At 36.9% G+C, this 24,195-nt stretch overlaps 1 protein-coding gene across 5 annotated transcripts in view; it reads right to left on the bottom strand.

Annotated features, from left to right (window-relative positions):
* Window positions 1–24,195, bottom strand: part of ENOX2 (ecto-NOX disulfide-thiol exchanger 2) — a 285,625-nt gene that overhangs the window by 239,983 nt on the left and 21,447 nt on the right. The window lies entirely within an intron of this gene.

Consider the following 24,195-nt stretch of genomic DNA (forward strand, 5'->3'; position numbering starts at 1 on the left):
GTTCTTATCCCCACATACACACAAATAATAAATAAGAGAGCAGGAGGAAATTTTGGAGGTAATGGACAGACTTCTGACATAGATAGAGGGTGGTTTCATGGTGCATATAATTATCTCCAAACTCATCAAGTTATATATATTAGTTATGTATAGTTTTATGTATGTCAAAAATATTAAGTGAAAAAGAATGCTGAATTCAATAAAAGTATTCCTTTAAACAGCAAAATGTAATTAGAAAACTCTTTTGTCTCAAATATAGAATTTTTTTAATTACAAATGAACAATTTTAAAAATATGTTAGATAAAATCACGACAATAGATCCATAGGGACTACTGAAAGAAATTAGAATGTTTTTCCTCCCAGAAATACTACTACCCATTTGAGGTTGGTATTAGTGGGACATATGATGATTTCCTAATAAAGTCTTCTCAGAAACAGAATGCTGGATTGGCTAGATGACAGGTATACCTAATTATGGGCTTTTTTCTTTTTTTTTTTAGACGGAGTCTTGCTCTGTCGCCCAGGCTGGAGTGCAATGGCACAATTTCGGCTCACTGCAACCTCTGCCTCCCCAGGTTCAAGCGATTCTCCTGCCTCAGCCTCCCAAGTAGCTGAGACTACAGATGCATGCCAGCACACTTGGCTAATTTTTGTATTTTTTGTAGAGATGGGGATTCGCTATGCTTTGGCCAGGCTGGTTTTGAACTCCTGACCTCAGGTGATCCGCCCGCCTCAGCCTCCCAAAGTGCTGAGATTACAGATGTGAGCCACCGCACCCGGCCAATAATGGGCATTTTTACATTTCTACTTATGAAATAAAGCACACCAGGAAAAAAAGTCAAGCTTTATTCTTTTAGATTATGATAAATGTGCATTAAATACCTTTTTAAAGGTCCAGGATGACACTATCTTCTTTCTCCCCAAAGATACAAGCAAACATGAATCTTCCCATAAGAACTTATTTTACATGGTATTGGTATCCTAGAGAGGTAAGTGCAGTAACCTAACAAATTCAACTTGTGAGTATGGGCTGTATTACAGTAACTCAGATGTATATTGATTACACTGAGAGATATAATATTTGAGTGCTATCAAACCCACAGCATATTGTTATTCTGCATGCTTCTCCTGCATCTGAGATGCAAATCAGTTATTCTGTCCCATAACTAGTTATATTAGAATTTTAAATTGAAGAATTGGAAACAATTCAAAGTTGTAGAGAAAAATTTATAACCCTCTAAACTGAAACTGACATATCCAGAGCAAGGAGAAAAAGTGACCCCTCATTTATTCATTCATTCATTCATTAAACACTTATTTACTGCCTACTATGTGTCAGACCCTATGCTAGGTGCCAAACGTTTAAAGATGGGCAAGATACGATCACTGTCCTTTAAGAAATAAACCAACACAGCACATGGATACATATGTAACAAATCTGCACATTGTGCACATGTACCCTAAAACCTAAAGTATAATAATAATATTAAAAAAAAAAGAAAAGAAATAACAGCCTGGCTGGGCACGGTGGCTCACGCCTGTAATCCCAGCACGCTGAGAGGCCAAGGTGGATCACGAGGTCAGCAGTTTGAGACCAGCCTGACCAACATGGTGAAATCCAGTTCTCTACTAAAAATACAAAAATTAGCCAGGCATGGTGATGCACACCTGTAATCCAAGCTACTCAGGAGGGTGACACAGGAGAATTGCTTGAATTGCTTGAACCCGGGAGGTGGAGGTTGCAGCAAGCCGAGATCGTGCCATTGCACTCCAGCCTGGGTGATAGAGCAAGACTCTGTCTCAAAAAACAAAAAACAAAAAACAAAAACCTAAATGGGATAAACAGATAAATAAACATAAAATGATTTTTAATATGTGCCACATTTTCTTAATCCAGTCTATCGTTGTTGGACATTTGATTTTTAAAAATGTTTAAGGCAAAACTAAAAATATGCATAAGGCAAACTGAAGTCCAGAGGAAAAATCAGGGAAGACTTCCTGAATGAGATAGTACCTGAATTGAGTCTTGCAGAATAAGTAGGAGTTCACCTGGTGATGAGAAATGTAGAGGGTATACTTCAGGCACAATGGACTACACAAGCAAAGGCAAAGCCATGGAAGACAAAAGCAGCAGAGTGTGTATAAACTATAAATAGATTAAGTGTTTTGGGCAAGGGAGTGACAGGATCCAACTTGTGTTTGAAATAAAAATGTCTGACAGGGTGGGGGATGCATTAGAGGAAATAAGGGAGGCAAGAAGACAATTAAGACACCATTGCAGTTTAGACAAGTAATCACGTGGTGCTGAACTAGGGATAAGGCAATGGCAATAGAGAGGGCAGAAGAGATTGTGGTCAGTGGTCAATTTACTTAATTTCAAGATACCACATTCTTTTGATTTTCCTCCTACTCCTGCTCACTGGCCATTCCTTCTCAGTTTTCTTTGCTGGTTCCTTGTCTTCTCCGAAACTTTTTTTCTTTTTTCATGGAGACTTGCTCTGTCACCCAGGCTGGAGTACAGTGGCATGATCTCGGCTCACTGCAACCTCTGCCTCCTGGGATCAAGCAATTCTGTTGCGTCAGCCTCCTGAGTAGCTGGGATTACAGGGGCAAGCCACCACACCTGGCCTAATTTTTGTATTTTTAGTAGAGACTGGGTTTCGCCATGTTGGCCAGGCTGCTCTCGAACTCCTGACCTCAGGTGATCCACCTGCCTTGGCCTCCCAAAGTGCTGAGATTACAGGCGTGAGCCACTGTGCCCAGCTTCTCTCCAACTTTTTAACATTGGATTAATCCAGGGCTCAGTTCTTAGATCTCTTCTCTGTCTTCACTCCCGTGGATTTCTTTGGATTTAAAATACTATGCATGTGCTGAACACTCCCAAATGCATAGCTCTAGTTCAGACCTTTCCTCCGTGCTCCAGGTTTGTATTCTCACCTAACTGCTTGACATTTCCACTTCGATGTCTAGTAAGCATCTCAAACCATCATGTCTAAAACTGAACTCTTACATGCCAAGCTTACTCTACTTACAGTCCTTCCCATCTCAGTAAATGTAACCTCCTTCGTCAGAAGGAAAAAACTTGGGTTCATCCTTGACTTCCCCCTTTCACACATCGTATCCAATCTGTTAGCATATCCTGTTTGTTGTACCCTCATAATGTATCCTAAATCTAACCACTTCTTTCCACTGAACAGTTTCCACCCTGCTTCCATCTACCACCATCTCTTGCTTAGATTACTGAAGCAGCTTCCTATCTGGTCTCCCTGCTTCCACCTTGCTCATATACCTGTAATCTCTTTTTAAGATAGCCACAGCTTCTGCACGGAGAAGGAAACAACAAAATGACAAGGCAACCTACAGAATGGGAGAAAATATTTACAAACCATATATTTGATAAAACGTTATTATCACAAATAAATAAGGAACTCCTACAATGCAACAGCAAAAAATATTAATAATAAGTGAGCAAAGTACCTAAACAGACATCTATACAAATGACCAGGAGGTATGTGAAAAGGTACCCAACATCACTAATCATCAGAGAAATGCAAATCAAAACCACAATGAGGTATCACCTCACACCTGCTTGGGTGACCATTTATCAAAACAACAACAATAAAAACAAAAGATAAATGTAGGTAAGGATGTGGAAAAAATGCAACTCTTGTACACTGTTAGTGAAAATGTATATTGAAACACAATATGGAGGTTCCTTAAAAAATTAAAAATATAACTACCATACAATCCCACTTCTGGGTATAAATCCAAAGGATCGGAAATCATTATCTTGAAGAGATATCTACACTCCCATGTTCATTGCAGCATAATTCATAATAGCCAAGCAATCTAAATGTCCATTTATAGATGAATGGGTAAAGAAAAGGTGGTGTACACACACACACACACACACAACCAACCACACTCTAGAACAATTATCTAGCCTTAAAAAGAAGGGAATCCCGGCATTTGCAGCAACATGGATGAACCTGGAGAATGTCAAGCTAAGTGACATAATGAAATAAGCCAGACACAGAAGGAAAAATACTATATAATAGCACTGTATGATGAATATAAAGTAGTCAAACTCATAGAAGCAGAAAGTAGAATACCAGGGTTTCCAGGGCCTGGGAGGAGAGTGAAATGGGAAGGTATTAGTCAAAGGGTACAAAGTTTTGGTCGCACCAGATGAGTAAGGCCTACATCTATTGTACAGTATAGTGCCTATAAGTTAACAATACTGTATTGTGTATTTTAAAAATTGCTAAGGGGGTAGATCTTATGTTAAGTGTTCTTGTGATACACACAAATAATAATAAATAAGAGGGTGGGAGGACAGTTTTGGAGGTGATGGATAGGTTAATGACATAGATTGAAGTGATGGTTTTGTGGTGTATACTTATCTCCAAACTTATCAAGTTGTACACATGAAATACGTACAGCTTTTTGTATGTCAATCATATACCAGTAAAGTGGTTTATACCAATAAAGTGGTTTAAACAACAAAAAAGACAGTAGCCAGCATAATCCTTTTAAAAGCCACATTATATCACTCTTCTGCTCGACACCCTCCAAGGACTCCTCATTTTACTCAAAGTAAAGCCAAGGTATTTACAAGGTAAATTACAATGGCAATTACAAGGTATTTACTTAGGAGCCTACAAGATCTGCTCCCTCCCTCTGTTATACTCTTGTGAATTAATCTCCTAGTACTCCTCTTGTTCATTCGCTCTGCTGTAGTCACACTAGCTCCTTGAACTCTAGTTCCTTGAACAATCCAGACACTCTGTCGTCTGAAGGTCTTTGTGCTGGTTCTTTTCTCTGCTTGAATGCTCTTCCCCCAGATAGCCACTCTCCTCCAAATTCCTCCAAATAATTGCTTAAATGTCCCTTCTCAATGACGTTACACTGAGCATCCCATTTAAAATTGCAATCTTTTTTCCCACTAATGCTTTCAATTCTCCTAAACCTGCCCTATTTCTTCCATATCACTAATTGCCTATATATGTATACATACATACATACATACATACATAATCACTTATCACCTTCCAGCTATATAAAACCACTTAAGACTCTGAGTATGTGTGTGAGAGGGGTGGGTGTATGTGGGTGGGTGTGTAACATTTGCCTATCTCCCCCTTTTAGAACCTAAGCAACAGGGAAGGGATGTTTTTTGTTCTCAGATGTATTTCTAGCACCTAAAACAATACTTAGCACATAGTAGGCACTCAATAAGTATTTGATAAATAAATGAATGAGTATGAAACAGAATCTGTGGTGGATGAGAAAATACGGAGCAGCCACCTTAGTTTAACCTTAAGAAGGATAAGAGAATTTGAGAACAAAAGCCTATTTGAAAGGAATAACTGAGGGGCACAGGGAAGGCTAATCACAGCTTACTTCTTACTCTGACCAATTCCTGAGCTACAGAGAATACAAAAGTGGTTTATGTCTGTAAAGCAATTATCTACATTTCCTGGTAGGACACAAAAGACTGAATAAGGTATACCTCCTATTGCAAGGTACACAGCACTACCCTCTCCTGATACCTCTAAGCCAAGATACTGTGAAAACTCACCGACACCACAAACACAAACACATTTGGTTTGCCTCTTATTAAGCTTAGGCTAAAATGAAGTTTAGGGATGATCTACAGGTTTTAATTATGCATGTTTTCTCATTCTCCTTAACAAAAATGAGACTTATACCTCCAATGTCTAATCTAAACATGGACTCAGAATGTTAAAGCTAGGCGGGACCTCAGACATAAGCTAATCCAAACTCTTCCTTTTTCACTTATTAGTTTCCTTTTTGAGCACACAGATGTCTGTCTTTCCAAATGAGAAATGACTATTTCAGAAGTGTATCTCTTTTGAAATGTACATACACAAATAAACTCCTTCTATATATTATACATATCTTCTCCTTCCTCAGTTTCAAATAGGCATCTTGTGTTGTTATGATGAATAAAGCACTTTTCTCTCTTGCCTTAATCCTTTCTTACTCTCTGTAGACAAGACAGGGTTGTATCTTTTATTTCAAGTAAATGAGATATGGTTTATGAATCTAAATGAATACCTGTAATTTCTGATTTAGATAGAACAACCTAGACCTCATGAAATTAATTTAGTTAAAAATTGAATTTAAAGATCTGCTCCAAGACAGCATTGTTCCGCTTCCTACTAAATTACCATTCTATGAAAGCGCGGATTCTTATAATTTCAGTTACTAAACCAAAATGTAATAGAAGTAAACGTAAGAGGAAATATGAACTATGAGGTAATCTGTAATACCTGTTTTTAAAATTCAATTTCTTACCAGTTTAGTCTACTTTTTTCTATTTGTCTTCAAATATGCACTAAAACCCATATATAGGGGCTATATTTAACTGTAGTTAGTATCTTATTTCACATTAACTTACATAAATTGAATAACAGTATTGAAATTTAAGTGGAGTTGTTAATGTCAAACATTTTCTTCTGTCTTTCTGGGTGGGTTTGTAGTTGTAAGAGTCACTTGAAGATCAATTATCTCTTCATGTAAACCTCTTTTTCTCATTTGGCTTTTCAGTTTCTTCTCAGACTGTGTTTTAGTAAATATGTGTCTTTAAAAATCATACAGGTGTGAGTGTATATATATTTATATATAATTATAATCATACATGTGATTTCATATATATAATTTAATATATATGGGATATCATTTTTGAGATTACATTATAAAATGACTCTGGCTTCTGTCTTGGGCAGTCTTTCCTGACTCACCCTCTCTGGGGTAGCCACTGACATTTCATGGGTTAGCCCTATGAAGAAGCCCGTGTGGCAAGGGTCTGAGGTCTGCCAAGAACCACCCAAGTGAGGTTGAAAATAGATCCTCTCCCCAATTCAGTCAAGCCTTCGGATTCAACCACAGGCTCAGCTGCAGCTTAACTGCAGGCTCACAAGAGATCTTAAGGCAGAGGCATTCAGCTAAACCATTTCTAGATTCCTGACACACAAAAACTGTAAGATAATGCTTGCTGCTTTAATGTGCTAAGTTTGAGGGTAATTTGTTACAGAGCAGTTGATAACTAATACAAAGTCCAAGCTTAAAACATAGTCATTGCTATGTAAGTAGTTTATGAGGGAATCCATACTGTTTCCTCCAGTAAAATCACCTATTTTCCTCTTGTATCCATTATGGCTACTCATGCCAAAACTGAAATAAACAAATCTACTTTAACAACTAAATTGGACATAATCTTTTGGCTGGGCATGGTAGCTCACACTTGTAATCCCAGCACTTTGGGAGGCCAAGGTGGGTGGATCACTTGAGGCCAGGAGTTTGAGACCAGCCTGGCCAACACGGTGAAACCCCATTTCTACTAAAATACAAAAGAAATCCAGGCATGGTGATGTGTGCCTATAATCCCAGCTACTTGGGAGGCTGAGGCACGAGAATTGCTTGAACACGGGAGGCAGAGGTTGCAATGAGCTGAGATCACACCACTGCACTCCAGCCTGGGTGACAGAGCAAGACTCTGCCTTGAAAAACAACAACAAAAATTGCACACAGATTTTTGAAACTAACGAATACACTGGTCTTCTGAAAAACTTGCAACTAAAATTTATGAGCCAATACCAAAATAAGTTTAAACAAAAATCAGATTTCTTAATGACTGTGATTATAACTATTTAAATTCTAAAGTAGTTATTCATTTTGAGGCCAATACTGTTTGCACCATACATCCTCAGCAAAAGAATATATCCGATTCAGATGAAGAGCACAAACTAAAGACTAGAAGTTAAGGCTACCAGCAGAGTTTTGGTCTGTAGAATTATGCAAACAGACATATCATCTGCCTCCCTCTGGCTGCCTCATATGTGAGTCAGCAAGGCTAAACGATCTACCTCCATCTTCACTGTGCATTTCAACAACACTGTGCTGGCTTCCAATAATACTGCCTGATAAGCAAATAGAGAGAATCAATATGTTTACAGAGGTTTGTATCTGAAGATGTTGCTCATTAGTTATTTTTCTTCAATATGCTTATATTTAAAAGTTTTGCACGAAACTTTCAGCATCACTAGCTAATTATACTCATTTATTGATTCACTACCTACTATGTGCCAAGTACAATTCTACACACTTAGGAAACATCATTGAGTAAAATATACAGAGATCATTTAAGAGAGCTTTCACAGAGCTTACATTATACATTAAATCTTCTCTGTGGAATTTGACATGGCTGATTTATATCTCCTTCTTGAAACTATGTCTTCCATTGGCTTCTGCAATCTGATAGGATTCTGTTCTAATAGTCTCCAATTGTTTTTTCAGCCTTCTTCAGGGGCTCCTCCTATCATATCCTAATAGCCGTAGACCCTAAGATTTGGCTCCTGAGCTCCTGCTTTATATAATTCATTTCCTCAAAAAACTCATTCATTTCCTGAAACCCAATGATCACCTTTCTATATGTGGCCTCTCGATTTTATATTTCTCATTCAAACCCCTATATAGTGATTCCCTATGCATACATATTTCTATTATGCAATCTCACACTTTCAACAAACAAGTTAATAACCTAGTCATTATCAACTATTTAAAATAGGTTTCCCTGTTCTTTCATTTTCTATCAATGGCATCACCATTCTCTCAGTCATCTAGTCTCAATATCAATCCTCTTTTCCTAATCAAGTCGTAGTCATTATACCATTAAAATATCTCTGATATCCATTACTTGCATTCCATTCCAGCAACTAGTTCCTCACCACTTCACATACAGATAACATTGTCCTAATTGATTTCTAGTCTATTTCCAACCTCTCATTCACACTACTTCTAGGTTAATTTCCATCACTTTCATCATGTCATCATCCTGAATCATGAAGATTTAATAGTTTCCCATTGCCAATAAAATCTAAATCCCTCATCTTGACATTTAAAGCTCTCCATAATCTGGCTTTAACTTATTTATCCAACTAATCTCTTGCTATTCACCAGTGCAAACTATTTACTCCAGCTAGGATGATTTTCTTACTGTTTCTAAAGTACATGATGTTTATGTCGGCCACTAGAACTTTGCTCATGCTGGTCATCATGCTTGGAAAGCTGGGCAAGCATCCTGTTCACTTTTTTGTTCTACAAAATCCTATGTATGCTCAAGTCTCTCTTTCCGACAAATCCCTTACAACTTTTGTCCACATTCTATGTTTTTAGAAACTTGGTTATTATCTACTGTCTATGTCACTCAATTTGGATCTTAGTCATATTTTTCCATATTTTGCTTTTTCATTGTCTCAGCTTTCTTATATTTAATAGAATTCTAGGCTATTTAACAGTAAGACAAGTTTCTTCACTTGTTAACCCCATTTTTTTTTTAGTAGTCTACCACAGCAGTTCTGAAACTCTTTGCTTTGGAACCCCTTTATAATTTTGAAAAATACTGAGAACCCAAAGAGCCTTTGGTTTTTGTAGGTTATATTTATTAATATTTACTATATTATAAATTATAACTATGACTTGTAAAAGTAATTATTCATGTAAATGTAACAACAACAAATCAAACACATGTCAACAGAAATAACATGTTTATAAAAATAACTATTTTCTAAAACAAAGTAAAATCAATGAGAATAATGGCATTGTTTTATAATTTTGCAAATATTTTTTATGGAAGACAGCATATTAGAAGACAGGTGGATTCTAATGTTTACTTCTGCATTCAATTCTTTGTGATATGTTTTTGGTTAAAATATATGAAGAAAATCTAGACTCAGGTAAATATATAGTTGGAAAATGGAAGAACATTTGAATAGTCTTTTCAGATAATTGTAGATATTATTCTTTGATACTACACCAAAATTTAACAGTGGCAGTTTCTTTAGTGCAATGGGAAATCTGAATCTATATTAATGAACTTTCGGGGCTTTGTTATATTAAAACCACTGGTCAGTCTTGTACTTTAAATGGATTTTTCCCCAGGCATGATTTTACATTATTCATTGATCATTTGACAAATATTGGTTCACTGAGTTATGCAGATCTTCCAAATTGTTACACATTTCATTACACAATATTCTTAAACTAGTTAACATCATGACTGGCCTCATCATAGAAGTCTATTAGCATCGGTAAACTCTCAAGCTCATGGTGGCAGATACGTATTTCAAAATTCTAATTCTAAATTTTAACATTGGCAAGAAATACCAGTTGTCTTCCTTAAAGTCACAGGCTCGCTTTATTTTTTAGAAAATCACTGCCAAATACTCAGTGACACAGAATAGCCATAGTTTGTCAGTTGTTCCTTCAAGTAAAATTGGAATCCTGTGTAAAAAGCTGCTAGTTCAGTTTGCAAGTCAACCATGCAAATGCTTTACCTTAAGACTTGCATAAGAGGATGCAAGGCTTATTGAAGGATGAATACCATTATCCTTCAGTATGCATCAGAAGTGCTTTATGTGTTCTTCCCATTTGATACATAGAACATTTAAAAGTGTACATAAAGGTCAAAATGTAATAAACTAATAATAGTTACTGACTTATAAAAGACATTACTGAGAATGGCTTTTTTTTCTTAACTGTGAGTGTGCAGCAGTGAAGAATACAATTACTTGGAAGAGTCTGGCAACTCCTCAGATGACTAAACATAGAGTTACATATGATCCAGCATTTCCACTCCTAGGTATATTCTTAAGAGAAATAAAAACATATGCCCACACAAATTTCATAGAATTATTCATAATAGCCAAAAGATGAGAAATTCCCAATATACATCAATCAATAAATGAATAAACAAAATGTGGTATATCTAAACAAAATAAAGAATATAATTACTAACAAATACAATTTGGTACCACTCTCTTAATTTCCGCCAAGGTACCAGCGGTTTTACCCACAATTGCTTTTGCTCCATCAGTGAAAATGTCAACATGGTGAAAAAGACAAATAACATATTAGAATTAAATTGTTTTGACCTCTCAGACTCCCTGGAAGAATCTTGGGCTCGGAGCCCCCGGTGTTCATGGACCACACTTAGAATCACTGGTCTACACTATGCCTGAAACTCTTTCTTCTTTCACCATTATCTTTGGTCACTTCACTGGTTTCTTACTGGGCTCAGACCGTTTCTCTTTGCATTGTAAATATACTATACGAGTGATATAATCCATATAAATGGTTTCAGCTACCACCTATAAACTAATAATGCTCCCAAATCTATATCTCTAGTGCAGACTTATTTCCTGACCCACAGATCTTTATTTCTTACTGATATCCTAGATACCTCCAAATTAATACACCCACAATGTAATTCATCTTTTCTCCCAAACTTACTCCTGACTTTTTCATCTAGGGTATTGATACCTCTATTCATCCAGTCACTGGACCTAGAAATTTAGGGATCAACCTGAATTCCTTCCTCTTCCTACTCATAAAATGGTCAGCCCAGGCAACATCAATATGTGATATAATACAATAGGGTGTTGCAGAGCCCAAGTCAAATTGGAGAATGTGTGTTCCATGTAAGAGCATTCAGATTCAAATACTGTGTGAGCCAAACAAAACACATTTATTAGTTGCCAGTCTGTGACATCTAGTAACTAAAATACCTGTTTAATTTGTACCTTGCTTTTCATTTTTAGTGTCACTCTCCTAATTTAGATCCTCCATTATCTTGCTTGGACTATTGCAAATAGCCTTATAACTGATCTTTCTGCCTCCATTTTTCACAAATCCTTTCCCCTTTCCATCCCATCCAGATTTATCTTTCACGAGGCAAACAAAGTAGTCTTTCTAAAATGCAAATCTGGTCACATATTTGAAAGGCCAGCTTAAAATTCCAAAATAGTTCCTAATCACCTATTTAAAAATCCACATTCCTTAGCACAGTGTAAGTGTATAATCTGCACCTCCCAACTTATTACATCAACTTGGTTTTTCTCCACTTTCCTATCCATACACCAAACTCCAGCTACCAAACTCATGAGTCGAGGCCAGACTTCTTAATCATTCTCATGTGTCAGGCACTGTTCTAAATTACATATATCAACTCATTTAATCTTCACAACCATATATGGTAGGTATCATTTCTAAGTCCATTTTACAGATGAGGAAACTCAGACACAAAGCCACATTGATTATTGGGAGGTCATCGACAGTTTTTCCTGATCCAGGATTCTGTGTCTTTGCAAATGCTATTCCCTCTGACTGAAATTCTTTTTGTTCTCTTTTCTAACAAACTTCCACCATCCTTCAAGACTCAGATCAAATATCATTCTTGAGCTACCTTCTCTGGCTACCTCCTTCCCCAGGTAAAGAAAGGTAGGTATTCCTTCCCACATTTAGAGCACAAAGTACATATTAAAACTTACCAGAAATGGGCACCTGCCTAAAATTTAGCACACCATAACAGTGGCTTACCAGTAGTATGTAGGCCTTGCTGTAAGCAATATGCTGTATCAAGAACTACAAATTCTACTTTTTATGAAACAGCCAGAGGAAGAAGGTGATGGTGAGTCTGTTCTTGCTCTCCCTTCCTAACCCCACTTACTCAAATCACCATCACATCCCTTTGGCAGACAGTCCTTTAGAGATGATCCAAGTAAAAGCCATCACTTCCACATGTTGGATAACCCCTATCTGGTGTCTTAAAATCTATGAGGCTTAAACCACTTCATAATCCCTCAATAAGGTGATGCCTGTTTGGATAATTGGAACTGTCAAAATCAATAAGAAAAGTTTAAAAACAGTCATGACAAGCCACTCTGAAATGAAGAAACGACTGTAAGTCACTGATTACTATGATTTTTACAAAGAAAGCTATATCATCTTTCGTAAATTGAGCATTAAGGTATAAAAGATCCTTATTCTCTAACACATTTAGAGTTTGAACACATGTAATCCAGCATCTTCTGCTAGGCAGGGATTTAATGAACATTTTGTGGGAACATCTGTTTGTTATTTATCTTTGTCTCATTTTACACATCAGCAAATCCCATTTTACCACCAGGACAGAATAAAAATCACCATTTCATTACACAGCGTTCATAATTTTAAACGTCTACTGGGGGGAAGAGAAGCAATTGTCGGCACTGTATTCTACCTGATGTTACAAGGAGAAAGTACAAAGGTGAGGAAGTGTAGAGGGGAAATGATTAAATATATAAATCTCTTTAACACACACCTTGCCAGTTGATACTTGTTTTACTGTTCCAGCAACTGCTGAGAATTAAAAGCCACTCTATCTTTCTAGAAGGACATTCTTATTTTGCCCTCTTAAGTCTATGTCAACCTTTTTCTGTGTGTTTTAAGAGAGAAACAACTATTGGGCTTACCAGGTATAGATCTTTGAATATTTGGGAAACAAGGGAGAGGAAGGGAGAGAGGGAGGGAGGGAGGGGGGGGGAGAGAGAGAGAGAGAGAGAGAGAGAGCTCCTATATTTTCTTCAATATTTCTATTCCATTGCATGAAGTCATCAAATAGCATTTCTATATGCTTCCACTAGTCATTATGAGAAAGAGCCAGTATCAAGGCCATCAGGAACGACCACCAGTACTATGAGCTAAGGCTAGTGCAAAGAAGGGAAAGAATACTGCCAATTTAGTCCAAGTGACTAAAGCTATTACTGTATAACATACGCGTCATAGTATCTACTTGTAAATTTTGCATGTTTTAAGTTAGATAGCAACATTGAGTGAAATCTTAATTGTAACAGTAGTTAAAGGTGATTTTTCCCTAAATCCAAATATATTGTTCTATATGCCATGGAGAATACTAAACGAAGGAATAAGAAAGTCACAGTCCTTGCCTTAAAGAACTTGCAATCATTTCCTCCCAACAGTCATTTGTAGTACATATAAATCACTAGTTTTCTATAAGGGGGAACAAGTTTGGCACATATAAACTCACTAAAGAACAGGAGAATATATAATGCCCAATCAAACATTAGATTGGGTAGTACAGACAATAAATACTGCTGTAGTTCAAAGAAGGGGAAAATCAACGTAGATAGCAAAAGAAGAGGAGGCTTTCTGTGATGCATAGGATTTGAGTCAGGTGAGTTGAATACGATTTACAAAGGTGAAGGGCGAGGACAAACAATCAAATTAACTAATATTATGTGCCTTTATCCTATCCCAACACTGGAGTTCTTTCCCACAAAAGCATTTTGAAAGTCCCTCCCCATAATACCATCAAACAGGTAAAGAAAGAGATAAGGAGATGCACACATCTCCCTTACACCTTCTTTTCTAAGCCACTGAGGAACAGAAACCTCAGTTAGGAACTGATGCGGATATTTGATTCAAGTAATTGATGCTAAAATATGGTAGAGGGTTAACCTCACCATGAGACATTATATCTTAAAAGAGAAGGTCATGAATTAATACAGAATCTCTAATTAGTTTAATTATGTGTAAAAAGTATTTTTAAAGCTGGGCAAACCTCTTAGAAACTTTTTCTTCTATTTGTCCATTTTAGACAATGGTGTTCCTTCCCCACCCAGTCTGCTAGAGCTTACAATATGCAGGATCACTGGGGGTAGCAAATGCCTTTCCCTTTGTGTGCAAGAACTACTTTACCTCATTGGGCTCCTCATAGTTGATGGACATAGCAAATTGCTAATACTAGAAACCATCTGAGAAGTTGTTCTAAGTAAGTTTCTATTTTCTTCAGCATTAGTTTTGTTCTGTTTTATTTTGTAAGGCAAAAGCACTTATTAAGCTATAGAAACTCACTTAAGGTTGCTTAAAAAATTCTCATGAATGAAACAGTAGTCATTTTTATTTATCTCAGTGATTTTCAGCTAGGCTGGTATAGCACCCACTGAAGATCATATCAGAATCTTCGAGAAGTCTTTTTCAAACTATGTCTCCCTATCTCTAATACTGTATGTTTCCGCATGTTGGCATATCTCTTCTTTACTTGATTTCAGCATCAGCCTATGTTTAATACTTAGAAAGTATTACTTACCTTCATTCCTAACCTACCTCTGCATGGCAGATCATCATGCTAATGGAAGCAATGAAGGAAGGAAAGAAAAAGAAGGATGTAAGAAAGACAATCCTAAGCAAAAAGAACAAAGCTAGAAGCATCATGCTACCTGACGTCAAACTATACTACAAGGCTACAGTAAGGAAAACAGCATGGTACTGGTACCAAAACAGAGATATAGACCAATGGAACAGAACAGAGGCTGCAAAAATAATACCACACATCTACAACCATCTGATCTTTGACAAACCTGACAAAAACAAGCAATGGGGAAAGGATTCCCTATTTAATAAATGGTGTTGGCAAAACTGGCTAGCCATATGCAGAAAACTGAAACTGGACCCCTTCCTTACACCTTATACAAAAATTAACTCAGGATGGATTAAAGACTTAAATGTAAGACCTAAAACCATAAAAACCCTAGAAGAAAACCTAGGCAATACCATTCAGGACATAGGCATGGGCAAAGACTTCATGACTAAAACACCAAAAGCAATGGCAACAAAAGCCAAAATTGACAAATAGGATCTAATAAAACTAAAGAGCTTTTGCACAGCAAAAGAAACTATCATCAGAGTGAACAAGCAACCTACAGAATGGGAGAAAATTTTTGCAATCTATCCATCTGACAAAGGGCTAATATCCAGAATCTACAAGGAACTTAAACAAATTTACAGGAAAAAAAAAAACCATCAAAAAGTTGGTGAAGGATACAAACAGACACTTCTCAAAGGAAGACATTTATGTGGCCAACAAACATATGAAATAAAGCTCAATATCACTGGTCATTAGAGAAAGCCAAATGAAAACCACAATGAGATACCATCTCACACCAGTTAGAATGGTGATCATTAAAAAGTCAGGAAACAACAAACGCTGGAGAGGATGTGGAGAAATAGGAACACTTTTACACTGCTGGTGGGAGTGTAAATTAGTTCAACCATTGTGGAAGACAGTGTGGCGATTCCTCAAGGATCTAGAACTAGAAATACCATTTGACCCAGCAATCTCATTACTGGGTATATACCCAAAGGATTATAAATCATTCTACTATAAAGACACATGCACACATATGTTAATTGTGGCACCGTTCACAATACCAAAGACTTGGAACCAACACAAATGCCCACCAATGATAGACTGGATAAAGAAAATGTGGCACATACACACCATGGAATACTATGCAGTCATAAAAAAGGATGAGTTCATGTCTTTAGCAGGGACACGGATGAAGCTGGAAACCATCCTTCTCAGCAAACTAACACAAGAACAGAAAACCAAACACGACATGTTCTCACTCATAAGTGAGAGTGGAACAATGAGAACACGTGGACACAGGGAGGGGAACATCACACACTGGGGCCTGTCAGGGGGTGGGGGGCTAGGGGAGGAATAGCATTAGGAGAAATACCTAATGTAGATGATGGATTGATGGGTGCAGCAAACCATGATGGCACGTGTATATCTATGTAACAAGCCTGCACGTTCTGCACATGTATCCCAGAACTTAAAGTCTAATAAAAAAAAAGAAGAAAAGCGAGGAGAATTTTTTAAAAGCTAGAGGCACATACAGTACCAGCTTTCTACTTGACTAAGCTTTCAAATCCTGATTGAATGCTCTTCATTCTTAAGGACTAGCTTTCTATTCTCCATACTCTAACTAAGAAGTGTGCTAGGCTGTGTTTGTCATGTCCTAGAAAACCACTTAGTAAATACTTTATTCATCTGTAATTGAAAAACACATGACCTGACACTTTTGACACCATCTGGGGGATAGAGTGTGAGGGAATTAGAAAGGTTCTGCGGATCAATTGACTCCTTGGTAGTAAAGAGTGGGAAGAAAGGGCAAAAGCCAATAAGCCATCATTGCAGGGTTGGCAGCACAGGTAATCACAACAGTGGAGGGGAATGGGTCAACTATGGAAATCATGTGGAACTACAGCTTAATAACCAAGAAGAAGCAAATGCAGAAACTGGTGCCAAGCAAGGGAATGAGATACAGAAGAAGGAAAGCAATGAAATAAAAGATAATACCCTTTTCAGGTGGGAAGGCCAAATTCATCTGTAACTCCAAAATCTCAATAAGCTCATCTAAAAGGATGAAATGCCATAAAGCCTATTTGTAACATTCTATTCCATTATCAAAAGGCATCTTGCTAGGATCCAAAAGAAAAAACAAAAAACACAACAACAACACATATACACACATACTTGTGCACCTACATGCATATGCACATATCCACTCGCAAGGATTAAAACAGAAACATGTAGAGACATACACACAGCCACTCCCTGCCCACACAGACACTAACACCAACACATGCATGCCCCCCCACCCACACACACAAACATACGCATGTGTGCTCACTCAAGGATGGGTCTGAGTAAAAAGAAACCATCTCTGACCTAGCTAATTTTCTCCTTCAACTTGTTGTTCTTGGCTTCTTCACTCAGGAATAATCCCAATCAAACGCAAGAAGTGTGTGAGTCACTAAACAGGGCACTTAATTTTGGTTGTCTTATATTACATATTTATACTATGGAGATTCTGGCTACTTTTTTAAAAGTAGTTTTAAAAGGTATAGGTTTGGTTCTGAAGTGGTGTTACTGGTGAGAAAGGGTATAGGAAAACTATGTACAGAGTCACCTCTTATGGGATCTTATTCTAAGTGAGGTATGTGCCTTTTAAAAATCAGTCACTCTCTATAAATTCAAAGTAATTCTTTTTGAAATCTAAGCTGGCTTTTTTTTTGCAGAAATTGACACACTGATTCCAAAATTCATGTACAAATACAAGAAACCCAGAAAAACCAAAACAATCTTAAAGAAGAGCAAAGTTGGAGGACTCTCATTTCCTGAGATCGAAAGAGTGTGGTACTGACATAAGGGCAGACATATAGACAAAACAGTGTGGTACCAATGTAAGGGCAGGCATATAGACAAAAGGAATAAAATTGAGTGTTCAAAAACAAACACATATTTACTTTCAATTAATTTTTGACAAGGGTGTCAAGACCATGCAACAAAGAAAAGTGGTTTTTCAACCAAATGATGCTGGGACATTTGGATATCCAGGTGAATAACATAGTTGGATCCCTGCCTCACATCATATATAACAATGAACTAAAATTGGATCATAGGCCTATATGTAAGAGTTAAACTTTAAAATTCTTAGAAGAAAACATGACAGTGAATCTTCATGACCTTGAAATTAAGCAGTGGTTTATTATATATGATACCAAAACAGAAGCAACAAAAGAAAAAAATAGATAACTGTGCTTTATCAAAATTAGAAATATTTTCAGACAAATGATATAATCATAAAAGTGAAAAGAAGGCCTACAGAATGGTAGAAAGTATTTTCAAAACAACAATAAGACACCACTTCACACCTATTCATATAAAATAAAAAGAAAGGCAGACAATAATAAGTGTTGACAAGATTGTGGACAAACTGGAATGCTTATTTATTGCTGGTAGGACCGTAAAATTGTGCAGCCACTTTGGGAAACATTTTTGCCACCTCCTCAAAAAGTTAAACATAGAGTTACCACATGACCCAGGTATATATGCCTAGGTATATATATACCGAAGAGTAATGAACACGTATGTCCACATGAAAACTTATACATTAATGCTCATAGCAGCATTACTGACAATAGCCAAAAATGGAAATAACCCAAATCATGACTAAACAAAATGTGCTATATCCATACAGTGGAATATTACCCAACCATAAAGTGGAGTGAAATACTGATTAGTGATATAACACAGATTAACCTTGAAATCATTATGCTAAGTGAAAGAAGCCTGATGAAAAAGGCCACATATTTCATGATTCCAATCATACAGAATGTCCAGAATAGGCAAATCTATAGAGAGAGAGTAGATTAGTAGTTGCCTAGCACTGGGAGTTGGAGGAAGGGAGTATAGGAAATTGGGAGTTAATGGCTAAGGAGATCTGGGTTTACTTATTTTGGGGGTAACAAAAATGTTCTAAAATTAGATTTTTGGTAAGGGTTGCACAACCCTGTGAATATACTAAAGATCACTAAATTATACACTTAAAATGAGTAAACTGTATGATATGTAAGCCATACATCAATAAAGCTGTTAATAAAAACAGTCACTCAGGGAGCACATGATGATTGTTTTCCAGCATTTGAAGGGCTACCAGTTGCTTGGCATAGTAGCAAGGGGAAGTAAAATCAGGGTCACCACACTACGTAACTCCTCAATTTATTTTGTAGGTTGTGTGGATGAGTCTAAGAGTAGGAGCTGAATAGAGGCTGAAAAGAGAGAGATTTTGGCTTATTTATGCAAACATTCAATAATTTGAGCTATTCAAAAATCATATTTCCTACTGTATAGTACAGAGTGTTAAATTATTGGGAGTATATAAGAATAAACTGGATTGACCACTTGAGGATGGAATAGATATAGGTAATAGATTATGTATGAAAGGGAGTGAGGGAAAATGCCTTGATAACCTTTAAGGTTTCTTACAACCATAAAATTCTTTTAAAATGCTTATATTACAAAATCCTTCTGAACTTTTATCTGTAAACCTCCCTTTCCTCTTTCTTAATAATTTTCTCATTAGCTAGAAATAAATGAGTACTTACATATTCCCACTAGAGTCATAAGTCCCAATAGTGACTTCTTTATGAAATAATAAAACTTGATGCTGTGGTTTAAGCCATTTCTAATATTTATATGCTGTTTCTGCCTCAATCATTTAGCAAAGGGCACATCTACTGGATTGCTCTTTCCTCAGTCTGCAGCTTTAAGGGTAGCATTTCGTAAATGTTAGTAAGAACAACATCCTACATTGTACTTAACACTGATAATAGTTAATGAATACAAACCATTCCGTACTCTTTTATCTCCTTCCTCCCTCTTCTGTTCTTTCCCCAGATATGGAATAGGCAGGCTGTTGATTTTTACAAGTTGCTTCCAAAGCTCCTGAATGAACTATTTGTCTGAGGGTTTTAAATATTTTGGCTTAAGTCCATGAATGCCATAAGAAACTGGCACTCCATTTTGCAATGCTTTTCTCTCTGTCAATAACTTTAACTTGGGATCATAAAGGGAAAGCATTTGGCAGGTGGTCCATTGTGATCTAGATTTAAAACCTCATGGGGAGTCGTCTACTCCATTTTACACTTTACTGGGAATGACTCGATACTGAAAAGAGAGAAGTACAGATACAGTGAGAAAAGCTGTTTATCCATCACCTGTTTCACAACAGCAAGGGGCAGTTTACTGTCCTGGGAGGGGCAGCTTATCAATAGTGCCCTGAGGATCAGAAATGGCTAAACAGCTTCAAATACTTCCCTCACTGGATTGGTCAAGTACAGGCAACACAATACAGTAGGTGCTAGCTAAGTAGTGCTGGCTGACTTATCCTGGCTCACTGACATGTCAAAAATCTCCAATGGAAAACATCTGCAATGAAATTGTACTCATTGTCCAGCTAGTACACCAGAGCCTTACTATAAATCCCAACCTCAGTGTTCATGCCTTGGAACTGTGTTCTAATGTTCTAACATAGCCCTTCTGTTACTTCCAGTAATAAATCCATGTGGAGATGGTCCAAGAAGGGCATTGCCTTAGATCATATTCCATGTTAGAGTGAGGTTCTTCTCTACAGCTTATGCTTCATCTGGCCTTAATGTGAGGCCAGCTAAAGAAATGTTCTGGAGAGTTTGCTTCGGGGTGGGGTTTCCTTTTATTTTAACTAGCTGTTAATATTTGACAAAACAATTATGTCCTTCTCACTTCAATTCCTTCAAACCATTTCTTCTCAGACCATTTCTTTCCCTTCTTGTCAAATGCCTCACAAAGCCCATGGGTAGGACACTCAGAGAATACTAGTTGAGATGGGGAGAGATACTACTGGAATTCCAGGCTCATCCCTCCAGTGGTCATATTTCTGCCTGTGCTTATTCCTTTTTCCGTGAGACTATGCTCTTTATTGCTCACTCCACTCAAAAGAGCAGTAAGTGCCAATATTCACGAACTACTCAAACTGTCTTTATTATATTTACTTTGTGTCCTACCTTCATAAACCACTCTCCCTAGATTCCTTAAGCATTTCAATTGCTCTTTTCCATTTGAAGCATCTCAGTTCCAGAGAATGGAAACTTGGGCATAGTCTTACTACCAATTAAAAAGGGATTCTCACTACTATACTCTAAGTTATTTGTCCATATCCATGTCAGTTACTCAAAACCATACTGGCTTTTAAGATGATGTATCACATTGCACACTCTTAATATAGTTTACTATCCCCTGTCACTTGTAGATGTATAAAAGCATGAATCAAAATTACTTTTGATGATGTTTTATATTTATTTGCTTGATATTTATAACCAAGACGAAATGTAAAATGCCACCCATAAAACCTTTCCAGAATAGTCTGACTTACTTGAAGCTTATTGCCATTTTTATTAAATATGGATTGTCACAATTATTTTACGTTCCTCATATTCTTTACCACAAATTGAGATGAATGCAGATTGTACAACTTCCAATGAATAAGCTGGGCAAATTTCCATGACTCAGCAGAGTGTGTAAGGCTTGTGGTTCTTTGCAATTCCTGTTCCACCTCCAAACCCACGGGCAAGGTTTGGGAAAATGCCAACCATGTTTGGCAGCAAGAGTCAGCAGTCTCTTAGACTGCTGGGCAAGGGAGTGGCAATAAGTAGAGTGTATAAAGAATTTAAAGAAGGCTTTCTTTACAACCCCTTAGTCAGAAGCTCTCTTAAAACACATCCCAGTTCCTGTTCAATAGACAGCTAGCACAGGAAGTGTTTTCTTTACATTCTCTTATTTTATGCAGATCTGGGATTTTTATGAGGGAACATCCTGGTACTGATAACCTCTCTTCTCTCTTCCCTTCTCCCTTTCTCTCCGTTCCTCCTTCCCATCTTATCTCTTCAACACCCATACCCACAGAGAAATAGAGTAAGAGAATAGGTAACCATTCACAATTATGTGTATAAGTAAAAAGCAACAAGAATGCAGGCTTTCTAAGAGCAGTGTTTCTGGAGACAGAGCTCTAGACAAGTTAGTGGTATATATAGTCTTGGCTAAGAAGAACAACTTCTTTATCATTTATTGAGAGTACTAACAAGGATTAAATAAAATAATTTATGTAAATATCTTAGCATAGTCCTATAGCATACCTTTAAAACATATTTCCCTTCTTCTCTACTCTGGTTTACATTAGGAAGGATCCTGATCAGAGTGAACTTTTTTTACTGAAAGCAGAAATGACTGGTTTCCTAAACAAAGTAAAAATGCCACTGAAAATTGTAGATGTAGTCTGGGGGAAGGGAGAGGCAAGAGGTTAAAATTTTCCTTTAGATCCAGATGGGTTTTCTCTTTACACATTTCTCAAAACTGTAGCTGCGATACTGTCTCTTTAGTCCTCAAAACAAAAGAACCTATTTGCAGAGTGCTCCAGGGTGGCCCTGAGAGGCACTTTGAAACACCCGTTTTGAACTCCTCTAGGCAGTTCAGTGAGGTTGGATACAACAATGAATTCTGGGAGTGAGTTTGAATGGTACAAAAAAGCAGGGGAGGATGCCTGCTGTCCATTAAAAACAGAAAACAGAGCCAAAGAAAGTGAAGAATGGAAAGAGAAAGAAGGGAATTTCAGGATGTGCTAAAAATTTTAGCATTGAAAAGTATACAAAGAACTGGGATCTAGGCAACAGAGGGCAGGTCCAGCAGGCATAATTACTTACCATATAGTTTCTACAGATAACAATAGTTAAGGACATTACTCTATCCATGTATTTTTTTCCCCAGTACTTTAGATTCTGACACTGGGTTCTTTTTAAAGCCACCAAGTACAACTAATATACTTGACGAACTCCACACAATAATAAAACATAAAATGACCTACATTTATATCTCTTTATGTACAGACTACATTCCATTTCTGATCAAATTCTTCCAAAGTGTTAATGCTATTTTAAATAACAAAATAGTCCTGAAAGGAATATACTACTGGTTCAAAAAAGATTTATTCGAGGAAGAAATGGAAGCTGAAAAGTTGTGAGTCATGAGTGGCTATGGGGTTGAACAATCCAAAAGAAAATAGTGAAAGGGACTATGAGAGCTAAAATGTATAAAAGTGTCTATGACACAAACATTGAAGGTAGGAGCTCTTCTGATTAACTCAACTTCCTTATCCCTAGCTCAGAAATCAAGACTTAACAGCCACCCCTCAACAGCAAGCCAATATGAGAAAAACAGTACTGATGAGAAATGCAGAGTGCAGCTCGCATTTAAATTTAGTTGAGATCATAATTTGTCAAATCCCTTCTGAGGATAACTCACTTTAGGCCGTTTTTAAAATTTAAATTTTCCATAAAAAGAAATGCTTGTCCTATATGTAAAACGAAACAACATTCCAGTTTGATTTCCTGTTGATAACAATTATCACTGTGGCCATCTAGACCTGTAAGAGAATTACTCCTTCTGGATAGCCAAACCTTCTTGAGCTGCACTGACGGTACTATACCCAGTAGCCACATGTGATTATTTAAATATCCATTTAATTAAACTTAATAAAACAAAAAAATTCAGTTCCTCAGTTGAAGTAGCCACATTCCAATGCTCAACAGCCACATGTGGCTAGTGGATACTGTGTTAGATAGTAAAGATACAGAACACTTCCTCATCTTACACAGTTCTATCAGGCAGCACTGGGTTAGATACCAGGAAACTAAGACTTTCAGTGTTCGAACAAAATATTCAAACCATTTTCAGGATACTTTTTCCACAATGTAATTAATATGAATATCCATAGAGAATACAGATCAGAATTTAGCATTTTTGCCTTTGAACAGTGGTTCTCAAAAGTCATTCATACAGAAGAATTATCTGGGGAATTTGCTAAATGCAGATCACTTAGTGATTCAGTAGGTCTGGGATGGGGATTCAGAAATCTACATTTTACACGTCTTAGGTAACGCTGTCACAGGTAATTCCTAAACCACATTTTGAGAAACATTGTGATTATGCATCAAAAATTCCAATTATCACTTTACATACACCGATTTCTTTTCTTGAATGGTATTAAATATGTGTACATAGGTAAGTCCTTATCGCTATACAAAAGTGCAAAATGTTCCACAAAGGCAAAAGACAGCTTTCAAAGTATAGTAGATCTGAGCAAGGATGAGTATAGAAAAAAAAAAATTAA

This window comes from Symphalangus syndactylus, chromosome X (genome assembly GCF_028878055.3).
Source record: "Symphalangus syndactylus isolate Jambi chromosome X, NHGRI_mSymSyn1-v2.1_pri, whole genome shotgun sequence".
NCBI classification, from domain to species: domain Eukaryota; kingdom Metazoa; phylum Chordata; class Mammalia; order Primates; family Hylobatidae; genus Symphalangus; species Symphalangus syndactylus.